Source organism: Dermacentor andersoni, chromosome 6 (assembly GCF_023375885.2).
Source record: "Dermacentor andersoni chromosome 6, qqDerAnde1_hic_scaffold, whole genome shotgun sequence".
Classification (NCBI taxonomy): domain Eukaryota; kingdom Metazoa; phylum Arthropoda; class Arachnida; order Ixodida; family Ixodidae; genus Dermacentor; species Dermacentor andersoni.
Window position 1 is genome coordinate 149462447 of NC_092819.1, and position 21991 is coordinate 149484437.

Below are 21991 nucleotides of genomic sequence, written 5' to 3' on the forward strand. Positions count from 1 at the left end.
TCAGAAACCTCTATACACACGTGATATCCGTGGAAATCGGTAAAATCGAAGTCTCATGAAAACAACACACAGTGATCCACATGAAAGTAGCACTGTATGGTGCAAGGCAAATAATATCAATAGCGAAGTTTCTTTCAATAACGACTGGAACACGGTGCCCGCCTCCACATAAAACCAACGCCAGCTCCAACACTCTTGATACTGAGTGGAACGCCACTCATGCGCTTATCACTCGTGCGAAAAAAAAGGAATAAAAAACGAACAACAAGGTTGCGCAGTTGGTATCACGTGTCGGAGATCATTTCAAAGGTCCCTCATCAGGCTCCGCCAGAAACATTAACTATATGACTACAGTGCCACCGGTGGAGCATTTTCAACCAAGAATGCTTAGAACAGGTAAGTTTCTAGTCGAGGTTAGTAAATGAAGCGTTGCGAGGGCACGTTGACAAGTATCTTGCGAATCAGGACGACCTTTTTTTGTGTGTGTGAAACCTTTGAAGCAGTGTTAGCTCACTTTTCTTTATCCAATAGGAATTTATCATTAGTGTTTTCTCTTTCATGCTTATTTTATTTCTTACTCATCCGATTCTCCGTATAGGAAGTGTGAGATGTCATTCATAAAGGCAGACCAACCACTCGCCCAGCACAGTGTGATGATGAGGCGCGCTACCGTCTCTGCTGAGCAGAGGCCCTCTGCCATATTACCTCGGCTAGCGCAAGAAATCGCCATTCCACTGTCACTGACGGCGACAGTGGCCTCTCTGCCAATCAGGAAAAGAGAGGCCAGGAATGTGCGACGTTGGCCGAAAGAGAAGTCAGTGGCCCTCTGTTTACCTGCTTCAACAACAACAACAACAACAACAACCACGACGACGACAACGACAACATCCTTGAGGTCGGGGCCGGGAGGGGATCCTTCGTGCCTGTACGCTGTTACAGTTAGTTACCTTCATACAGGATACCGGCACCTGCCACCGTCCTCTTTTCTACATCTCTCTCTTCGTTGGGCATTGACGAAGAGCTACTCAAAAAGCGGCGCCACTAATGTTTCTTTCAGTCGAAGGTAAACACGGTTTCCGTGTCCGCGCTTTATCGGAACCGCGCATCGTCGTCGTACACCAAGACGCGGCCTCGAACGAAAGGACGTTGGCATCGACAGGAGGAAATCGAACATCGAGGCACGCCTGGTTCTCTCTCTCTCGCTCTTTTCTCCACGCTTGAGAAAACGCCGCTGTTATTGGTGAGGCCGACCAATTATAAGGCTCCGACGCATGCGGTTAATTACTGTTTCCAAGATTGCGCTACATTTACAAACGTGTCATTATAGAAAAGAGTAATAATAAAAGTAAAAAAAAGATGCACCAGAAGGGAGTTTCTTTACAAGGCTACGGTGCCTCGCGGATGTGAAAGAAAGCACGAACATCCGTCCTGCAATGGATGGTTGCTCTCAACTCATCCGGAACGGCTTTTCGTCCTCAGCGTGCTTACTTAAAGCGGAGAGAAATCAAGCCACAGGAAACCACATGCGGTGTGCCGCTCGTGTTTAATATCGCGTGAAACTGTTGGAGTGATGCTATACTGTGATTCGCGAAGGACATAATAGCTGTCCAGCGATGCCAAGTTGTTGATAAAGGGCTAACTCAATGCGAATAGCCCGAAATCGGTACCGGCTTGTTTTGGACGAGCATGGACGCGTCACGTGTGAACGCTGTCGCTATAGTAATTGCCCTGATGCGCCCAAGAATTCGACACACAATACCATCGCATTCATGTAAACGTGTAGCTTGGTATACTCGTATCGGGACCTGCCTGCGCGTGGTTCACGGCGACGCTCCTCCGCGATGTGCTTGGCCGACTGGCGCGCCGCTCTGTTTCCCTCCTCCCTCAAATCTCGCTTCAGTGCGCGCTCCACAGCCTCTCCACGCCTACGTCATCACCGCCGCCGGGCGCGCGCGCACAGCCTTGAGTAGGCCTTGGCTGCGGCTAACACCGGTTACTCCCCCCCCCCCTCCCCTCCCACCCTGGTGCTGCGATCTCCTCCGCTCCGAAGTGTCCGCCGCTTCCTGGTTCGTTTTTTTTTTTCTAGGCCGCACTCCGCGCGCAGTCCGACACCAGTGGACGAAGTGTGCGTGCGTGCGTGAGCGCGCGTTACTGCGCCTCTTTCCGCCATTGTCGTTGCGAGACTATAGCGTGTGTTCGTATCCGGCTGGCTTCAGTGGAGAAACGCATTCTTTTTCTTTAGTAATTTTTTTTCTTCTGTGGCTCTCGGGTGCAGCTCGCGTTATGAGAGAGAGGGAGAAAGAAAGAAAGCGAGGGAACGCAGTATGGGGCACGACAACGTCGCCCCCAAATAGCGCCCGCGCAACACGCGGAAAACGCGAAGCAGCTTTCGCTCGATCCCGTCGCCCTGAGCGAAAAGAAAGAGAGAGAGAAAGAAAAGTGCTGTCCCTTCTTGTTATTGTATTCCATCTTTCCTTCGTGGACGTCGCCTCCGGCGCCTGCGCCGTCCCTGCGCGCGCGTGCCCGTTTAATAGCGGATATAACGGGGAACAACCGACGTCCACGCAGAGCGCTGTTGCTTCTCGACGGTCCGCGGGCACCTCACACTGCCCCCCCGAGGCATTCCCGTCTCTGAACGGCAGGCAAAAAAAAAGAAAGAACCAGAAAGGAGAAGACGTGTTGGAAGCGAAGGAAGAAGGGGAAGAAAGAAAATGACTTTGTACAGATCTGCGACGGCAGTATATTTGAAGCCAAAAATTGAAGACTCTGGAGCGCGTTATGTGCTTTACGATCGTGTTGTCGAGTTTGCGGAATCTCAACGAATGGCTAAAACGACCTTCTGCCTCCTTTCTTCATTTGTATTTTTTCTGCACTTTTATCGAAATCTTTAGAAACTGTAAGCTTGAAGGGTTAAGGAACACATATTGACACACCTTGGAACTATGGAGGGTCTGAATGGCATGGCATAGGGGATAGTGCCTGTGTTATAGCGTTCAAGGCGAATAACCGAGCACCTCCTTGTCCCAACAAAACATCTGCGTACGGAAGCACCACTGACCTTCTACTGTTTCTTTCAAACAGTGAAACTGAAGCCGCTCCAGGTTTGGCCGTCTAGTTAATTGAAGTCCTACAGGGTACGAACGCGCCCTCTGCATACACAGAGTGTCCCAGCTAACTTTAGCCAGAGTTTAAAAATATGCAAATTCCACGTAGCTGGACAGACCAAAGGTAGTGTTGTTTGCGGTCGCTTGGAGATACTCAAACTATTTTTCTTTTCATTCCGCCTAATTAGATAACTAGCCTTAATTATTTCATCTTCATCTCAGATATAGTAAGAAGATGAAGTGTGTCAATGAAAAAATTGTAGAGTGATATGAAAAACTCCCGATACAGCTTTCTGTTGCTCAATACGTGCTACATAAAAGTCTTTTACTGAGCGGGAAAGAAGCCCGTAAATGCACGCAAAATTGCCGCGCGACCGGCCGCTCGAGGCCCTTTGCGTGTATTCGCCTATTACTTTTGAATGTGAAAATACATAGGCTATGACACGGTAGGTCAAGAGCGAGGTATGAAAAAAAGTCGCAGTTTCGCCCGAAAGAAGAACCATTGATCGCGATAGCAATTTAGTAGACAGCCATATCAAGTAAGGATAGTAGCTTTGTCGGGCGTATAAGCTTGTAAACATTCGCTTACTAACTAAATTAGCAAGCATGGTGTCAGCGCGCAGGCAAGCATGCACATATCACCCTCGATTACCGCGGACACTCGCTGTCAAAACGAAGGCGTGAGGAAGCGTGGCAGCAGCAGCGAGCGAAGTGACCTTCGTGCTGTCTATCGTTTCAACGCAAACTGAGCAGCGAGAACACAACACACGCAATGCTACTAGCCATCGGCCCACCTAGACTCTGCTCCCAAAGAGGATCGCTTTCAAGATAAAGCCTACGCGACCGCGCCATACACACATGCTGCCGAAGTACAACCCCCCCCCCTACCTCCCCTCCTCCCCGGTGTAATGCGCGCGACGAAAGACGGCGCACTTCCTCTCCGCTTTCCTCCCTTGCGCGCACTAGATTGAGCCGCGATCGTCGACTCACCCTCGCACGCGTTCGCTCACAAACACAGCATACGTCACGCAGCGACAGTGTTATCTTCCTTGGACTTTATACAGAACATCACGGCGACGGCGACTGCAAATATGTGCCTGGAGTCTCCATATAATTGATATAGCAACAAAACGAATTGAGCCTTGCGCCTTCGACATGTGCACCAAAGTGCAGTTCATCGGGACAAAAACACCGTGTGCACCGCACTGTACCTTGCATCTGCGCCATTACGTCCTTCACAGACTGATAACCGCCCGCAGTGTGTTCCCGTACACTACAGAACTACTGAACCTTCAGGTTGTCTCTAGACGCGAACGTCTCCTACGCGATCACTATTTCTTTCTTGCCCTGTCACATTTGCCTTGAGGTGTGCTCTACTCGAATGACAAGTGATGCAGTTCCGACGTATGAAATGTCGAACGAATTGGGCGTGTCGGTGCTGCGCTTTACGCAGAAGCCGCAGTGGAGCGCCGCTTGCTGATTCGAGAATACGTTTAAAATGAGCGAACTTGACAATAGGTTCCATCTAAACAAAAAAAATAATTCTGAGGTTTCACGCGCCAAAACAGCGATCTAGTATTTTGACCCCCTCGTGTTCTTTGATGTGCACCTAAGTGTAAGTACACGAGCGCTGTTGCATTTCGCCCACATCAAAAAGTGGCCACCACGGCCGGGATCGACCCGGCGACCTCGAGCTAAGCAGCGCAACGACATAGACGCTAAGCTACCGCGATGGGTATAAGGTAAGACTGCAGCGTCAATGGCTTTTTCAATACGTCAAACGTGATTATGTCAGCGAACGCCAATTGCGAAACAGCAAGAGGATAGTAAGTGAACTTCAGGTAATTCTGCTCATCGTGATGAACAAAACATCGTAACTAGTATTTTGCGTTCAACTGGCACTATTAGTAGAGACAACTACTACTTCTTTGTTTAACAAGACAACTTCACTACTCAATGGTAGGTTCACGCATGCAGTACTGTATGTTTGTATCATGTAGTACAACAAGAACGAATATCGATTGTGTCTACATGTTACAAAAGCGAATCTAGCGCATTATCACAAATGCGCCTTACCGTATTCATTCCTCACAAACAAATTATTAACGGTAGAAAACCTCATCAATCAGGGAAAAAGAAGTGGCAGACCGGGCATCAGGACTTTAATAAAGTTTTGTGAATAAATGAATGAATTGTGCTGACTCTGCCCTGACCTTCACTTCCGAGCAAATCGGTTCAACCTGGGCCATAATGCCACATGGCAGCGAGTGCCCCTCTTAGCACCCCGAACCTACCGAGTTGGTCGCGCCACGCAGAACTTAGAAATAAAGTTTCCCTAACAAAATTTTCGAGAACAAATAAATTCAAAGTGACGGATGCAAGAAAATGAATGACGTAGTCTGAATTAAAATGCACAAAAGATAATAATGTTAAATGAAGCATGCTTAACTGGGCAGTCACTTTGAATCAATAAAGAATTCCGGCAGAGACCATTTCCCGATAAATGTCGACGTTAACGCTATTCACATTGAGTTAATTTAGCGACACACCGTATTGCTACCACAGACGCGTGTCGCGTACGAGGCGTGTGTTCAGTCGGGCCTCTCTCCCGCGTTTCCCTTTGGACACGTGGCGCTCTTTGGCCAAACCTGGCCCTTGCGCCATTAAACACCACATATCATCATCATCCTTTGGACACGCTACGCCATCTAGAGGAGCCGCCGCCAAGTACGCGCGTGGCGCATCTGTGTATACACGAGCGTGATCGTCTTTAAGCTTCCTTTTTTTTTAGAATTTTTAAACATCGCCTGCAGCAGATAGCATACCTCTTCTTCTTGAGCTGGATTATACGCAGAGCCGGACATTGCTAGCAAGAGAAATCACAAAATAGACAGAGAACACGTGCCCAACGAATTAAGAAAAATTCACTAATTAACTTCCTAAATAATTGTTTTACGGCATATATTGTAATTTACAAATTACAGTAGGTGAGTTTGCGCGACTTATCAACTTGAATCTCCTAGATGACACCAGTATCGACATATTATTTTTCAAATTGCGGGACGAAATAAATGGGCGTTCCTGTAACTTTTGTGCTTCGATGTGTAAAAGAGCGCTTCGATAAAGAAAGTAAGTGGAACAAGACTGCATATTTTTTACGGCAAGTTTGATGACGCACCATCTCCAAACTGGTTTTATATTCTGGGTATTCATTCCAAGTGTATACGGCTTACAAACTCACCGGCTACAATTCGTAACTTGCAGTACGTGCAGGAAGGTAATTAATTAGGAAGCCATTTAGCGAATGTTTTTAATTATTTGAATACGTGTTTCGATTTCTCGTGCAATAGCGTCCGCCTCTCTCAAGGGCCTGAATTACGTTATCTGCAACGGACGATTTTTAAAAATTCCATAAAACTTAAAAAATGATCACCCCGTATACTCAGAAACAATTGTCTGAATATATTTGAGCCGGGCTTGACACCGCTCATCGCCAGAGACATTTCAAATGTATTTTTTCTTTTTTCTTTTGTCAATGAAAAGTGCCCCATAATGTTTCCTAAAATGTTCAACTTCGTGAATCAATGCGCATCGTGTATGAACTGCACGCGCGTTTTGCTTTCAGTTCGACTTTCAAGACCCACACGAAGCACGTGTGGGCGCATATGTAGCCAAGGCCTGTTTGATATCATAAGGCCGGTGCACTTCGATCCGTGACGTCATGCTACCTTGCCCGACTGCCATGGAATCTAGCGGGGACGCTCCCGAGTAAGCCCCGGGGATTTTGACGTCGCCGCTTTCGTAACGCCAGGTTTGGCTATGGAAATTTCAGTCCAAGTATGACGTCATAAAGCAGAGCGCACACGCCTGCTATCTACCCTCTTAGACAAATGTACGCCCTTTGGGGCGCATATTTACCACACTCTAATAAATGTTTACACCCTTTGAGTCGTATCTTGCCACACAACGATAAACGTCATTGGTCTTGTCCGCAATTCCCTTCTTTAACGCTGCGAGCCCGGTACTTCCCAGTAACGAACGGCACGCGCGTTATCAGCACGACTTAGCATTGCTGACAGGAAAGTAGCGGGCGCGGCGTTTTCAAGAAAGGAAACGCAAGAAGGCAGATGACGATTATTCTTTGTGTGGCCGATATACACCCAAAGGGTGTAAACATATTTTAGAGTGGACACAACACACTCTAAAGTAAGTTTACACCCTTTGGGGTGTATATTTGCCACACAATAATAATCGTTGTCTGTCTTCCCCGTATTTGCTTTCTTGAAAACGCTGCGCTCATTACTTTCCAGTCGAGAACGCTCTGTGATTCTGATAACGCGCATGCCGTTCGTGACTTGGAAGTACCGTGCTCCCAGCGTTAAAGGAAGGAAATGCGGACAAGACAGATGACGGCTATTGCTACGTGGCGAGATACGACCCAAAGGGTGTAATTTTGCTTAAGAGTCTAGGAGGCGCCGGCACAGAACGAATCTCCGTGTCGTCCGCATCCGGCCTCTATAGCGCCACCGGGTGTTGCTCAATTCCAGACTGCAGAAGGTCTTATAGATTGCGATCCCAGGTGGTGGCCACTGGGCCGGAAGCACGCCGGAGAAACCGAGCGCACGGCCGGCCTTGATGCGTCGTTCGTTTCGGAACGTGGCTCGGTGAACTTGGCAGACGAAGAGGCGAAGGGAGCTTAAGAGGCAGTGAACTCCTGCCAAACTTGAAAGTGAAGGCCCGCGAATGGCATTGAATGATGTTGGTGTTGAATGACAAAAAAATATATATATATCAAGTAAGATCCGAACACATAAAGAGAAGAAGCTCTTGGCTCATTCAAAAATGTAAAATGTTTGTGAAGCAGTGCATCCAAGTCATGTATTCGCAGTCCTTGCCTCCGTCCTTGCCGGCGTTTCCGGCCTTGCATCGTCGAACGCGCAAAAAGCGAGCTGTTGGCACGGACTATGATGGGAACAATCCGGAGCTAGGACTGGAGATAACGAAGCAAGAGATAAGTGAGCATATATATGGGCCTAAGACGGCGTACTTTGGGACCGTGGAAGAGTAAAAGTGATCATACGGGTTCAAGAATAGTAACGGGGTGACGAATACGGTGACACGGAGGCGTTGATGCGGAACACGGTGGTCGTGAGCAGTGAACCACATTTCAAGTCTCGGGCCCCGTCTCGTGCTCTACAAGTTGGCGGCGCGAGCCTTATAATACTTACGATCGGTGACGCCAGTGTCTGTCTACTAATCGGCTTCGGCGAAGACAAAGACGAAGCGCGGTAGCTCCTGGCTGGCTGGTCCAGTTATTCCGGACGTCGTTAAATTTGAACGATGAATTACGACTATATTTAGCGGTAGAAAAAAAAGGGCGAGGATATGTAGGAATGAGAGCGAGGTGTTGCAGAGCTCGTTGAATTCAGTCACCGCATCTGTCTCTCCTACTTCAAAAAGGGACCTGTTCGTCACACAGAAAGATGAAGAAAGAAGAGAAAGCACTGGAGGTTTCACATATTCGCGCAGTGACAGCGTAGTGCCAGATCGCGCTACACCAGCTCGAACGCGCACTTCGAATGATGGACGTGGCCCGCTCGCGGCCCGACCCGCTGGCCTCGCGGAAGTGTACAAACGCCAGAGCGCCGGCGCCGTGTCAGCGGTGGTCAGCGCGCGTTAACGCCGGCAAATGGTTTCGCGTGACGGCGCAAATCGACATCGCGTGCTCGGTCGTCGCTGATAGCTCGGCTTCGTCGGACAGCGTATCGCTAGCGCGAGCCGTCGCACGCGCATTCGATTTGCAGCGTCACGCGAAAACCGCTGAGCCGCCGCGAATCCACGGAGGCCGCCGTCAGCGAAGGCGGCCCCGTCACTTAGTCGGGGGGCAATCTGTCTTAGCCAGTGACCTAGTGCTTTCTCGGTGCACGAGAGCGCACGCTGTTACACCGTGGGAGCGGCCGGTCACGCGCGCATAATCTTCGGGAATCTCTTCCCGCTTTCCCTAAGAACGCAACGGTATTCGAAACTGACGAGTTTAATGCCTTTAGAAGTGTATAGAACGCTATATAAGCGTAATTTCGCGTAAGCTGAAGATTATTTACTCTAGAGGCTCACTGGCGATCTTCAACTCTTGTTCCCTTGCCTGGCTATTGATACTTATATTTGTCTTGAGCATATTAGTCTTCAATCCTACACTGTTACAGTCTCTCTGTTAAGGTGCTCAATCATTTGTTGTAACTCGTATCTAGTGTTGCTTAATAGGACAATCGCGAAATTCGTTCCTACATGGTTAGTTTTGTATGCGTGTAACACTGAGTCATGTAAATTCAAACTTTCCTTGTTTCTTTCAGCGAAATATGTAAACAGCTTTGTCGCATAAAACACAGTGACGAAGTGTGATAACTATTCTTGATGTGTATTCTTATATTCTATTGACAATTATGCCTATGTACTTATTGTTCCCTACTGTAAGGGCCTGTTAAGGTTCACAGTATCCAATAAATAAATAAATAAATAAATAAATAAATAAATAAATAAATAAATAAATAAAAAAATAAATATCCTAATAACGCGCTTACGCGATTAATTTTTTGGGAAATTATTTATTCTCAGCGAAGGGAGCCGGCTCCTTTGCACCAACGAAGCGAACAAGGAGAGTTTCATCCTCGAGCGGTCATCAGCGGCTCAGGGATTATCAAATCTGGTCGCGTTCGTCATATATTTTAATGCGATTAGCATTCTTAGGATACTCAACGCACTTATCGGTGTCTGTCTGTCTGTCTGTCTGTCTGTCTGTCTGTCTGTCTGTCTGTCTGCCTGTCTGTCTGCCTGTCTGTCTGCCTGTCTGTCTGTCTGTCTGTCTGTCTGTCTGTCTGTCTGTCTGTCTGTCTGTCTGTCTGTCTGTCTGTCTGTCTGTCTGTCTGTCTGTCTGTCTGTCTGTCTGTCTGTGCCTCTAATCCTTTCCCGCCACTCTGGGTCACTGGGTAGCCCATGGTTGAATGAGTATCATTGCGCTGTTGTGCTGAGCGAATGCGGCTCGAAACAAACCATCGGGCAAAGTTGGTGACTGGGTATGTGGCGCTCTTGAATGAAAAAAGATCATTTAAAATTGATCCGCTAGTGGGCAACTTCAAACCCGCGCGATAAACACGCGCCGCGCGTGGAATTCGCGGCGGCGGCGCTAGATGGCGCAGCGCGTCCAGAAAAAAAAAAAAAAAAATGCGAGAGAAACCCGGTTACATGCACACCTCATACACGAAGCGCCTCTGCGTTGGCAATAGGGTTTGTCGCTAGATTTCTTCAATGCTAATCGCGTTAACGTTGACATTCGGCGAGTGATGGGTTCTGCCGGAATTTCGCTATACTGAAGATAACAGACAGCTACTAGATGTTATTATTACTTACTGAAGGAGTTTGCTTGTGTGCGAAGAGGGAGTTAATGAGAATATAGTAAGGTGATGCAAAGTGCGTAATTAATCCTCAAGCGTTAAGCTTTCATAACAATGTTTGCTGCTGCGCTAGCTGGTTCATGATACAGAGTAAAATAAAATAGCGCAATAAGGACACGCTGTTGTGCAATCTCGTCCGTATCCTTCTTTGCGCTACTTAAAGTTTACGTTACATTTTCAGCCCAACGCCCCTAGACCTCCTCAAGAATGACCCCCCCCCCTATCTGCTGCCCTTTACAATTTCCAGTAAAAAAAAAAAAAAAAAAACTCAATGCCAGATTCAGTGCTCTTGGAACATGCCGGCAAAATTTGCGTACAACGCCCGTATGCACTACTCGTCCGCGCTTGCGTAGGTTATTTATCGCAAAAGCCGTGATGAACTCACACGCTAAAATCTGCGCTCACACATCAGCTGTTTACAAAGACGGGGCCGAATAAAACAACACACGAAGAAGGGAGACACGAGACAAGCACGTAAGCACCTACGTGCTTGTCTCGTGTCTCCCTTCTTCGTGTGTTGTTTTATTCGGCGCCGTCTTTGCAATCATGCTTAACCAACTAGCTCACCAGCAGATGCTCAGTGACATCAGCTGTAGTGTAGCCCCAACCTTGAGCAAGTGTGAATACATTATCAGATGTAGTTCTACAATTACGTTGAACTTAAGACACGGTTCGTAAAACGTCTCTAGAATACTTTTCTTGAATAAGTAATTCACTTCAGGGAAGTTAGGTAGTACCACATTTGTTTTTGTGAGAACAGAGGAAAGACCACCCTACGGTGCGTTTCGGTAAGTTAGGCACCATATTCTAGGTACTACATTTAGTTCTCCGACGACACTTAGGAAACCGTTCTACGACGTCAGCATAACACGTGGAACGATGGAAAAGTGTTTATAATTACGTGAAGATCCCTTAAGAAACCAACCAACCTCAAACTTCGGCCACACGCCCCGCCTAACATGTCTCTCATTTCAAATAAATGTTAAATACATGCCACCCTCAGTATTCTCAGGATACTGGAAAACATTCTGTGTAAGTGATACATAACAATTTCGAGCACTCGCAAAGGCAAATTGTTGCCAGGGTCTTAATTGTCTGACCCTTCGCGCCAGATCCCATATAGCATCCTCCTTGTTCCTTCGTTAATGTAAACTCGGCACCAATTTCTGTTCTTCTAGGACGCTGAGCAAACATTTTACGCGGTTCGTAAAACACGCTTTTGATGCCGTCGAACTTTTGTACAGCTTTACTCGTACATCGCAAATAGCACGACCCCCCTCCACCTACCATCCCTATGCCCGTTTAATGCCACCTGAATAGTTCTCTCAGGCTACCGTGTGAACAAGGTGCACTTTGTATAACGGCCACGGAAATTGAGTGCTTATCAATTATATACGAAAGCGCCTAATTAGCCAAGAAACCTTAAATTTTCGCAGAGCGTCACCCTCATTGCATGATCCCCCTGTCCCCTACAAAAATAAACTCGCTGCCATATTTGTTTCCCCTATATATAGAACACCGGCCGAAATTTCTACGCATTTTGTATAACGCCTCCAAACAAGGAGGTAACGGGGATCTAGCAATTGTAATTTCACCCCTAATTCATCCGCAATCTTCAATTTAGACCATGCTCCCGATTTCATCCACACTTTAATCTAGGTGCAGCATTTCGTTTTAACGGAACACTGAGGAAGGATACGCATAAAGTTTTCGACCGCCTTTAGTTGCACAAACGGTTTCGCTGTGAAACGCAAACAGAAAGTCAATAGCAGCGAGTTTTAGGTTTTTCGCAACAAAAGTAAGGGGAAGTGAACCACTGGCCGTATAAAATAAACACAAAATAAGTACACAGAAGCAAAAGCTGAGCGTGGGACTTTGGGTGCGCGAGGGCGTCTGGGTGCCTTATTTACAAAACTCCCTACTGTCAAGAACGCCTTGCCCTCCCTGTATCAAGAATAACGACGTGCCTGACCACCTCTATATCCTGAAGCACTTAAGATAACGCAGGCTTGAGCTCCTGCTCTTTTCAACATGGATACATCAATAAAGGCAGCGAGTTGCCGAAGCGAAGCGGAAAAAAATTTGGTAGACTCAAGTGTACTTGATGTCTACGCAATGCGAAGCATTCATGATTTGTTGAGAACAGTAGTGGGAATAATGTAACTGTGGCGTAGCGAATGGCTATGTGGGAGATTATATGTCGTAGTGTTTCTTGTTATAACAGCTGAGAAAGCATGTTTGCGCTGGCAAGTTATATAACACCGAAATCACACTAAAACCAAGTGGCATACACCCGGTCACCCCTGCTGTACATAACTTTAGACTGCACCATCACCGCAATATATACCCACCAAAACGGCGAGATACGCCACCCACCGACAAAAATGTGACTTTGGAAAAGAACGCTTCGCGTTAAAATTTCTGTTCATAGAGCACACGAGCGATAACTAAAAGAATGCATGGCTACGGTTCTGGTTAGCGCAACTAGCTCTGTAAGTAAGGCTGCAACGTAATCGGTGGGCCCCAGCCTCGTAAGAAATAACAAAAAAATATCAAAACAACAACAACAACAACGACAACAACCTTTGCTGCGGTTTAGAACTGCATACGCAGAAACAGGTTAGCAGTTCTGTAGTGCACGGGGCAGGCGGAGGAAACACCTCCGAGCAATTTCGGGCCGTGGAAAACAGCGGTGCAGTGAGCAGAATGAGAAAAACTTGCGCTTCCCGCATGTGCGCAGATGATACGCGGTCGCTGCACTCTTGAAGAAAGAAAGTGGCCTTTGCTTCCCACGTCACTCGCTTGAGTCGTGGTGAAAGGCTTCTCCTCGTGAGGCAGTTGGTTGCTGCGATTACCGCTAGCTGAGCACTTGGGTGCTCAACGACGAAGCTCGTCTGAAGTGGCCGTGATGAACAGAGAGAGAAGGCGAAGCAAGAAGTCACTCACTTAAGTGAAGGATGGAGGTGAACTGACCTGGTCAAGGCTCACATCTTTCTTTTTTCTTTCTGCCCTAGAGTACGGCACAAAAGAAGCTTGCGCTTAAAATGGGAGTGTGTTAGGACTAGCCAAAAGTTAGGTTTCCTTCTCTCGTTTGAATATTTAGTAAAACTTTATCATCAATGAGAGAGAGGAAGAGAGATGCAAAGGAAAGGCAGGCAGGCTAACCAGAGGATATCTCCTGCTAGCTACCCTGCAGAGGGATAACAAGAAAGGGGTGCGAAAGATGGGGGAAAAGAGAAAGATTATCTGTATGATCGCTTTACGCACTCTGTCATGGCATCACATGGTAATCTGCGAAGTATGTAGTGGAATCATACAAAGAAAATGAACTGGCCTTCCTGAAAAGCATGCTTTTCATTGCGTAAAAAAATTCCGTGTTTTTCTTTTTTTTTAACATTCATTACTAAGGTGGAATCCAGTCACTACAACGTGGTTACTTGCATCGTCGATGAAACGTGACCCGTGGCTAATGAAACTGCCCCGGTGAGTAAAAATTTTGCTGCGATCGCAATAAGAGACATTTGTTTGAGAAGTGATTACGCAGCAGATCGTCTCGCGTCCTGACATGTTTTTTAATTATTTTTTTTACAGCAAAAGCTGTATATGACTAACCTTCCGTATTTTTTTCGGCGTCCGGCAACAGAAACGGACTTATCGATTTCTAACAAACCCATACACAATGGATTTCATTGTTTGCTTTGTGCATGATCACGTACGGATGCAGTGCGGCGGCGCAGATGTCAAAAGGCGAACAGATTAGAACGCTCGCCGTGAAATATAGCGTGATGTCAAGGTTATCGCAGTATATAAGCAGGAGCGGTATCGGCGCTAAAAACAGCTGCGTTATCAATGGGGAGGTCACGTACAGTTCGTATAACCGAAGTACAACATGCGCACGAGGAGCGCCGGAGGGAACAGCAACGAGAATGTAAACGGCGCCGGCGCGAAACGACCACCGACGAAGTACGTTCCCGCGATGCCGAACGAACAAATGACAACCATTCCACTCTGTGAAGACGTGGAATGGCAACGAAAGCAATTTGCTTTTCGTTTGACAGCTTTGACTGTCGTCAGCTTTCGCTGCCATTCCGTCTTCAGAGAGAGGAATGGTTTTCGGCTAATACCCTAAGAGTCTGAACTGCGCGCCACTGCAGCTTGCTAAGAAAATCCTATAAGCATGGTACAATCACATAACTGAATTCACGATCGGGGACGATTTGAGAATTTGAGTTTTGCAAATGATCTCGCTATATTCGTGTTATCGCATGCTTGCGGGAGAGGAGCTAACAAACAATTACGCACTATAGTTCATATGAAAGAGGCGAGGAGTAACCGGCTCCCTCAACCTTTCCTTAAACACATCTCATAAAAGAAGCAATTGTTCGCAACAATGTAATGTCGTTACCGAAAAAAAAAAAATGCTTGTTTGCGAACGTTATCTGCTTTACATTTCGCAGAGCAGCCACAAAGATCAGTCGCTGGGTGGTATATTTGGGACACGCCGTAGTTCTGCAATGTACAGTGATTCGGTCGCGACAACGACCAGTAGACCGGAAGCGTTAGACTGGCTCTGACGGCAGGCACTATACCCAAGGGCGGAGAGTTGAGCAGGCTAATATTTATAGGCAACGCGAAGGTTACGTGCAGAAATTCGAATGACGCAAAGTTTGCATATAGCCCTGCACGAAGCACCAACGGCCGCGAGCCACTCGACAAAAAAACGCTGCACGTCTAAAGAAAGGCCTCACGTACGCGCACGGCAAGATGCCAGAAAGGTAAACGTGAACGTGACGTCATCGCTACACGAACTCTGGCATCGGAAAAGAGCATCCTTCGACGACACAGAGAGCGCGTCCTTAATAGGACGCACCGTATAAAGTACCTCGATTTTTATCCTTTTCTCACAAGGACCCGTAAAGCTTCAGTTACAGTTATTTGCATTTTCAATGACTAAGCTTGTGAAACTACAGGTTACTATGAGCGAAACAAGACATTGACGATTCTGATCTCCTCGCCCCTGCTCGGCCTGATCCGGTGACATAACTACTTAAAGAACAAAATTGTTATAGTCGCTTCTGGACCGCGCCTTAGCGAGAGTTCCTTAATCAATCTCGGCTGAGAAATTATTTGATAACGTTCCTTAAGGCGCTTTGTGACAAAGAATTTACCTCTAGCTGGTCCCAAGAACAATGATTGCCCACAGGAGGAGTGATTAACCGCTAATTACGGTAATTTCACGATGGGCCCCCAAATTTCTCAGAGAGTTTTTTTAAATTATTATATTCTTAACATTCGCCTCGTCAGTTGCATATACCGACAAAAATGCCGCGGCTTCATACAATGCGAATAAAGAAAAAGGTGCGAAAAGACTGGAAAATGAACTGGATCGTCAGGAAGGGGGATTCAGTTTCGCATTACCAAAGACGTGTACAGTTATTTTGCTTTAAATGCACTGCCATGGTTAAAGCGACACTAAAGAAAGATGCGTTCCTTGAGCTGTACTAGTAAGTTATCCTTTTACAATACGACAACCCCCCTCCCCCCCAGCTGTATCTCGAGAAGAGACTTGATACGCTGGGAAATAAATTTTAAAAAGAATGCACTTTAAACGATAGGCAGGTGACAACGCGGACGTCCCTTCGAAGTTCCCGCCCTCGCTGGCCATGGTGTCATGGGATTTAAGAGCGTGTGATCAGGCCTAATCAATTTTTCAACGGTGAACATGCAGTAGAATGCATTCTAACGGAGCCCAAAAACTGAACTCAGTAAGTTTCGACAACATTTACTGAACCAAACGCTTCAAATGCGAAAGGTTGCACCAAATAATCGACGTCACGCTGACGTATCCGTGCTGCTAAAAGAAAAAAAAAAAAAGAAGAAACTTGGCAATCGTTTTATCTTCTTGTAATTAACCTACTACCGCGAAGTTAGCGAAAACACAACCCCTAAATGGCACTTCATCGGTTTAAGCCAACTCCCTCTAAGCCAGTGGCCGCGGTGGCACTGATAGTCACAGGGGCGGCAGTCGAGCGAGGCTCGTGGTCGCCAAGGAGAGGGGCGGAGGTGTGCCGTGGCATTTCTATTTAGCCGCTCCCCGAGGATGACCCTGCACACGCCTCCCTGAAACCGCGAGCCAACGCGACCCGGGCGAGGCGGCCAAACCTGATTCTTTTACGGTGGAGCAGCCCCGCCTTGCGGGGCTAATGTGACAGCGACGAAGAATGCTCGCTGAACGCAAATCGAGCGATGCCGCAATCGGAGCAGGAGGAAATGAGGTGGAACCAGAGCGAAAACACAACGACAACAACAGCAACAAGAATCGTAGGAGGAAGGTAGAGCAAATGTCGGAATTAAACTAATCAAGAAAAATAATATTATGGGGTATTACGTGGCATAACCACGATATGATTATGAGGCATGACGTAGTGGCTACGGATCCCGGATTAGTTTTGATCGGCTGGGGTTCTTTGACGCGCATCTAACACACGGTATACGGGGGGGGGGGGGGGTGTCTGCATTTCGCCCCCATCGAAATGCAGCTGCCATGGCCGGGATCCGATCTCGCGCTGCCGGAGGCTTAGCGGAGCAACGCCGAAGTCACTAAGATATTCACGGCGGGTAACGAATGTCGAGATTAGTACGACTGAGGTACTGAGAGCGAAACGGATTTAAGGGCTTTAAGGCTTTAAGTTCGAGAAGTTACTGGAAAAACGGCGGGAATGCGAAGAAAAATAATTGCCGCAACCAACCAGGGATCAGGTTACGAGTTCTCAATACCGCGAATATTGACTTACACAAGATTGATTCCGCTGGAGATGGGCATGGGTGAGCTGTTTCGGGCACACGAGTTTACAAAGAAGGTAGCGCTATGTCCTCACGAGTATACGTTATTGCGTGGAGTGACACTATGGCGCATGTTCCTAACAAGCGTACTAAGCATTTTGTATACGTGGCAGTGGCCGTTTAGAAAGGCTATAATGGCCCCGTCCCTTTGTTTTTTCACGTCTTTCTCGTTTTTTCCGTGTTTACTTCCCCTTTCCCTTCCTCTATTGCAAGGTAGCAAACCGGGGGCTTTAACTCTGGTGAACCTCCCTGTCTTTCTCTCATTTGTATTTGTATCTCTCTCCATACGAGTCTTTTTGTCAATTAATGGCCGGGCGCCTCTGCTTTTACAATGCTCGATATCCCGATTGAACGGCAACTGTTTTTACGAGCAGCGCTTACAATCTACCTTGGAAGTACGGGCCCCAAATAAACGAGGGATGATTTGCACCTTTCAAGTAAGAAAGCATCAAACAATGCTCACATTTGTTTGTTTTCTGGGGCACTTACGGTTAAAGGGCGCGCCTGTCTTTGAAGCCCGTTTAACTATGCTATCCACTCGCAGCTTGCTTTGGCTTTGAATTTTCACTACAACTCGTGTTGTTCTGTTTCCTGGTCTGTAGGAGTATATAGCGAGCCGTGTGTAAGTGGACGTAGCTGAAATATAATGCACAGTGCGCGTTCTTTAATGGGAACAGCATCCTTTGCCTACTTCAGCTCCCGGGCTGTTGCATTCATCGACTAGTTTTGACACCTCCGAGCGCTGCGCACAAAAGCAGCCGGTGAGTAATCGTCATAGAGGACGTACTAGCGAAACTAAGCAGGCAGTGAGAAACATTTCTTACAAACGAATTCCCTTGCGAATCGTGGTGTTTTCTTTTTTAAATCCTTGCGATAGAATACAATAAAAGCAACACGTGTATAGGGTCCCTGTCGATTCGACTTCACAACACGGTTCATTTGTATAAGTGGTTTGACGCTGGCTAGTTCGGTTAACTGATGAAATGGTCGCTCCTACTACCAGCGGCTGTACTTATGCTGTTTTTTTATTGCGGAACACGGGCCAAGAAGGCGCATTGTGTAAGAATTCTTTTCTTTGGATCGTGTTCATATTTTTATTACCCGTCGCAGCAAGTCCATGGCTAATACTGGCGACAGCGTATACATTGTCAGCAAATGACGAAGCACAGAAAAAGAAAAGAATGTAAAACGAAAAGAATGGTCAAATAATCGGCCATTTCTTTCTTTTTTTATCGGAGTTCGTGTGCACGGATGATACGCGGACAGCCCTTCCTGTCACGTGGGCCTATCACGACCGATCTATACGTGCTTCGGACTCTCCTCTCGTTGCGTGACTCTCGGTGCTTCCGCTTTGACGTATGCCCACGCGCGTAGCAATAAATTTAGCCGCGCTCAAGTGCTGCGTCGTTCTTCCTTTGTTCGTCGTCTTCGTGTCTGGTTTTTTTTTTTTTTCTTCGCGCGGCAATAATAATGGATCACCAACCGGCGACGCAATCCTCTACATCCATAGCGCTGCTAGTTTTCCTCGAGCGGAAGAGCCACCGTCGAGCCGGCGTCGCTTGAAAAAAAATCCCCCTTAGCGACAGCGGCTGGAAGCGTTTTTTTCCGCGGTGCACGCCTCTTCCAGCACGGAGCAGCGCCGGATGGACGAGCAGTGTGCGCGGCTTCTTTTTGGAATCCCGTCGCTTAGCGATAAGGCATTTCACCTGCGACCCCCTGTGCGGTATGAACGAAGCGGCTCAGCATATACCGGTTGGTTCGCCGAGGACGACGAGAGCGCAGGCGCTTTTGCCTCCGCGAGCTCGTGCTGTTTCACGTAACTCTCGTCGAGTCGAACGACGCTAATCGGCCCTTGCGTGGCGCGAGGCATACTCCCGCCGATAAGCTGCTCCGCGCCGGGCTAAACATCCTCCTGCTCGCACGCACGCGGGACCGCGTAAACGAGCCCAGCGACAGCGAAAGTGGAGCGGGGGGCCGGAACTTCTCCCAGCGGCCGGCGACGCGGATAAGTGATTAATGAAGTGACACGCCTTCGCGCGCTGTGTAACGCGTTATTTGCACCCGCACGTCGCCTGCACGTAATCGAATCGCGAGTGTTTTACCCTTACCGAGCCAGCAACTACCGCAATGAGAGATGGGGCCCACTGCTCGGACACTCGGCATTAGTCGCGATCGGTCGGGCGGCTACCAAGGGTACCGAGGTGCATTGAGTGTTGTTTTTTTTATCCCCCCTTTTCGCGTCGGTCGGAGGAGCGGCGGCCGGCACAGCGCGCGTCCTTGCGCTCAGCCTTCGAGAGCCCGTCACGCGTGCGCCTAACACGGCACTCTAAACTGACAGGTTACGAGATGTCGGTCGCGCCGTTATACCTGTAGGCAGGCGGTTATGAATTAATAAACAAGTTAAGGGCACGCGCGCGTGCAATTGTGAAAATAGCATGCGCGCGTATGAACCGCGCCTTATAAAGAGCGCAGTGTTTTCGTTATTTCGTGACGATTAGTTGCGTTTTCATCACTTTGCTGGCCCAAATGTAATGGTCAAATAAAAAATGATGTCCCGCTTATATATATCATTTGCGCATTCGTTGTAACAGCCAGTACAGCGGTAAGGAACCCAAAATCGTCAGCTTATGTGGTACTTCACAGATGGCTCTTAAGTGCTATCTGCCAGAAGCTGATGGTAAATTGCTGAATTAATAGTGTGGTGCCCCGTGTTACAAGCAAGAAAAAAATACAAACCTGTTTATTCAACGAGCGATGATGAAGTAAAACGAAGCTGATTGGGGGTCTCGTGCGTTTTACATTTGTGACACAGGCCAAACACATTTCTTTCCCACTCTATCTCCGCCAGGCTAGCATTCAATAAGTTATTATTCCAACTAATAATGAGCTCTGGAACAGTTTGGTACTACGAGCATGACAACTGCATTTCAGCACGTACCATGTGTACCGTATAGGGAAAGTTGTAGAGAAAGTTGGTGCGACTGAGTGACGTAAAGGAAGTGTTCACCACTGGCGAGGTCGAAGCGTAAGCACAGTCCAGGCGATTGCTGTCAACGCTTGTTTATTCAGGGGAACACGAATATACGAACGTCGACACGTGATACGTGATACGTCCGGACGTCCGCAGAGCAAATCGGCGTTTCTTCTTAACCATAGCGGTCACTTAGCGCCGTCCTAGGGCACCATACTTCTGGCTGTTAGGCCAGCACGGCAAGTTCTCCCGCCTTCCATGTTGCGCAGTTGAGTAACAATAACAGGGACTTGTTGGTTTCTCACCAAAGCGCACCCTTCTTAATTGGTTGATAACTAACTCGGCTTTTGAAGTGGGACATACGCCTTTTACCTTACAACAACTTTGGAATATGTTCAACATGTTGTAGACGTCTGATGGGTAGGTTTATCGGTCACACGCGTGAGTCGCTTGTAGATGGCCTATGCTGCTTACTTTCTCCCAGGGTGAGGCCAGACGAGCTGCCTTAACTCAGCTGCTTTTTTTTTCTGTACATCCCTCATCACACCAGGTGCACGCTACTACGAACTGTCACACTAGAGCCGGTCGCATGGGAGCAAAAATTCATCGAGGCACCGGCGTCGATGCAGATGATACTCACCAGAGGCTTTCGACGACGTCGGTGAATGCGAAGGGGCGAAACAAAAACAAAAAAAAATAACAAAATCCTGGCGGCTCGCAGCGCTCGACGACGTCCACCACTCGCGGGCACACACGCACACCCCACCGGTCCTCCCCGTGCACTCGACCGAGCGTGACAGTCCGCTCGTCTTCTTCGCAAGCGCAGCTGTCTTGCCGCGCGGCTCGCCGCTTCGTGAAGCTCACTGGGGGTCGACGGAGCAGCGGCTTTCGCCACTCGCTGGGCAAGAGCTGGTGCGAGGTGGCGAGAAGGGGTTGTGGAGAGGGCTGCGGCCGGTTGGCCAGCTGGCCGAGATAACGGCGCCACGGCGCTGGTGCTGCTGCGAGGAGGACCGAAACGGCTCTTACGTCGAGGAGAAAGTGCGCGCGGCACGAGACACGCGCCTCGGCCGGCGAGCGCGCGAAACCCGTTGGGCTGTCCTCCATCGGGTGGACAGGTCTCCTCGCGCGCGCTCTCTCGCGAAACGGCGGGAATGACTTTCGGAATGTTGCCGCCGCGTTCCAGAGGCGAGTGAAAAGAACACGCTGCGCCGACGAGCTGCTGCTGCGGTTGACGGGAAGGATGTTCGGCGGGGTGGGAATCTGGCGGGGGAGTCGGTCAACCTTTGCTCTCCGCCCTTTCAATTGCTATTTCGTAACTTCCCGGGCATTGTTTTTTCGATCGTTTACATACGCGTTTCGGCCTACGCAGTCAGCAAGCAGCTGGTTCGCGCGGCGGCGCAGTGGACCAGACAATCTTCCGGGGAAGTCGTAGAGATTAGCAGCGTATATACCGTAGCCCTAGTCGAGATTACCTCGCCCTCGCCATCGCGGTGTAAGCAACTGATGGGGAGCGCCGCAAACGGCACGAAACATTCACGCATCAAGACGGCTCCCAAGGTTGCGTCAGGGAAGTTCGAGACTATGTGTTCGAGCTACATCCCAAAAGTTACCTGTCGGGTGTGGTG

At 48.2% G+C, this 21991-nt stretch overlaps 1 protein-coding gene across 1 annotated transcript in view; it reads right to left on the reverse strand.

The window, feature by feature from the left end:
• LOC126523657 (uncharacterized) overlaps positions 1-21424 on the reverse strand; it is an 83891-nt gene extending 62467 nt beyond the window's left edge. The window contains exon 1 of the mRNA XM_050172257.3: positions 21007-21424. The gene's annotated coding sequence lies outside the window, so the exon portion shown is untranslated. The remainder of the gene's footprint in view (positions 1-21006) is intronic.
• Positions 21425-21991: the final 567 nt, after the last annotated feature.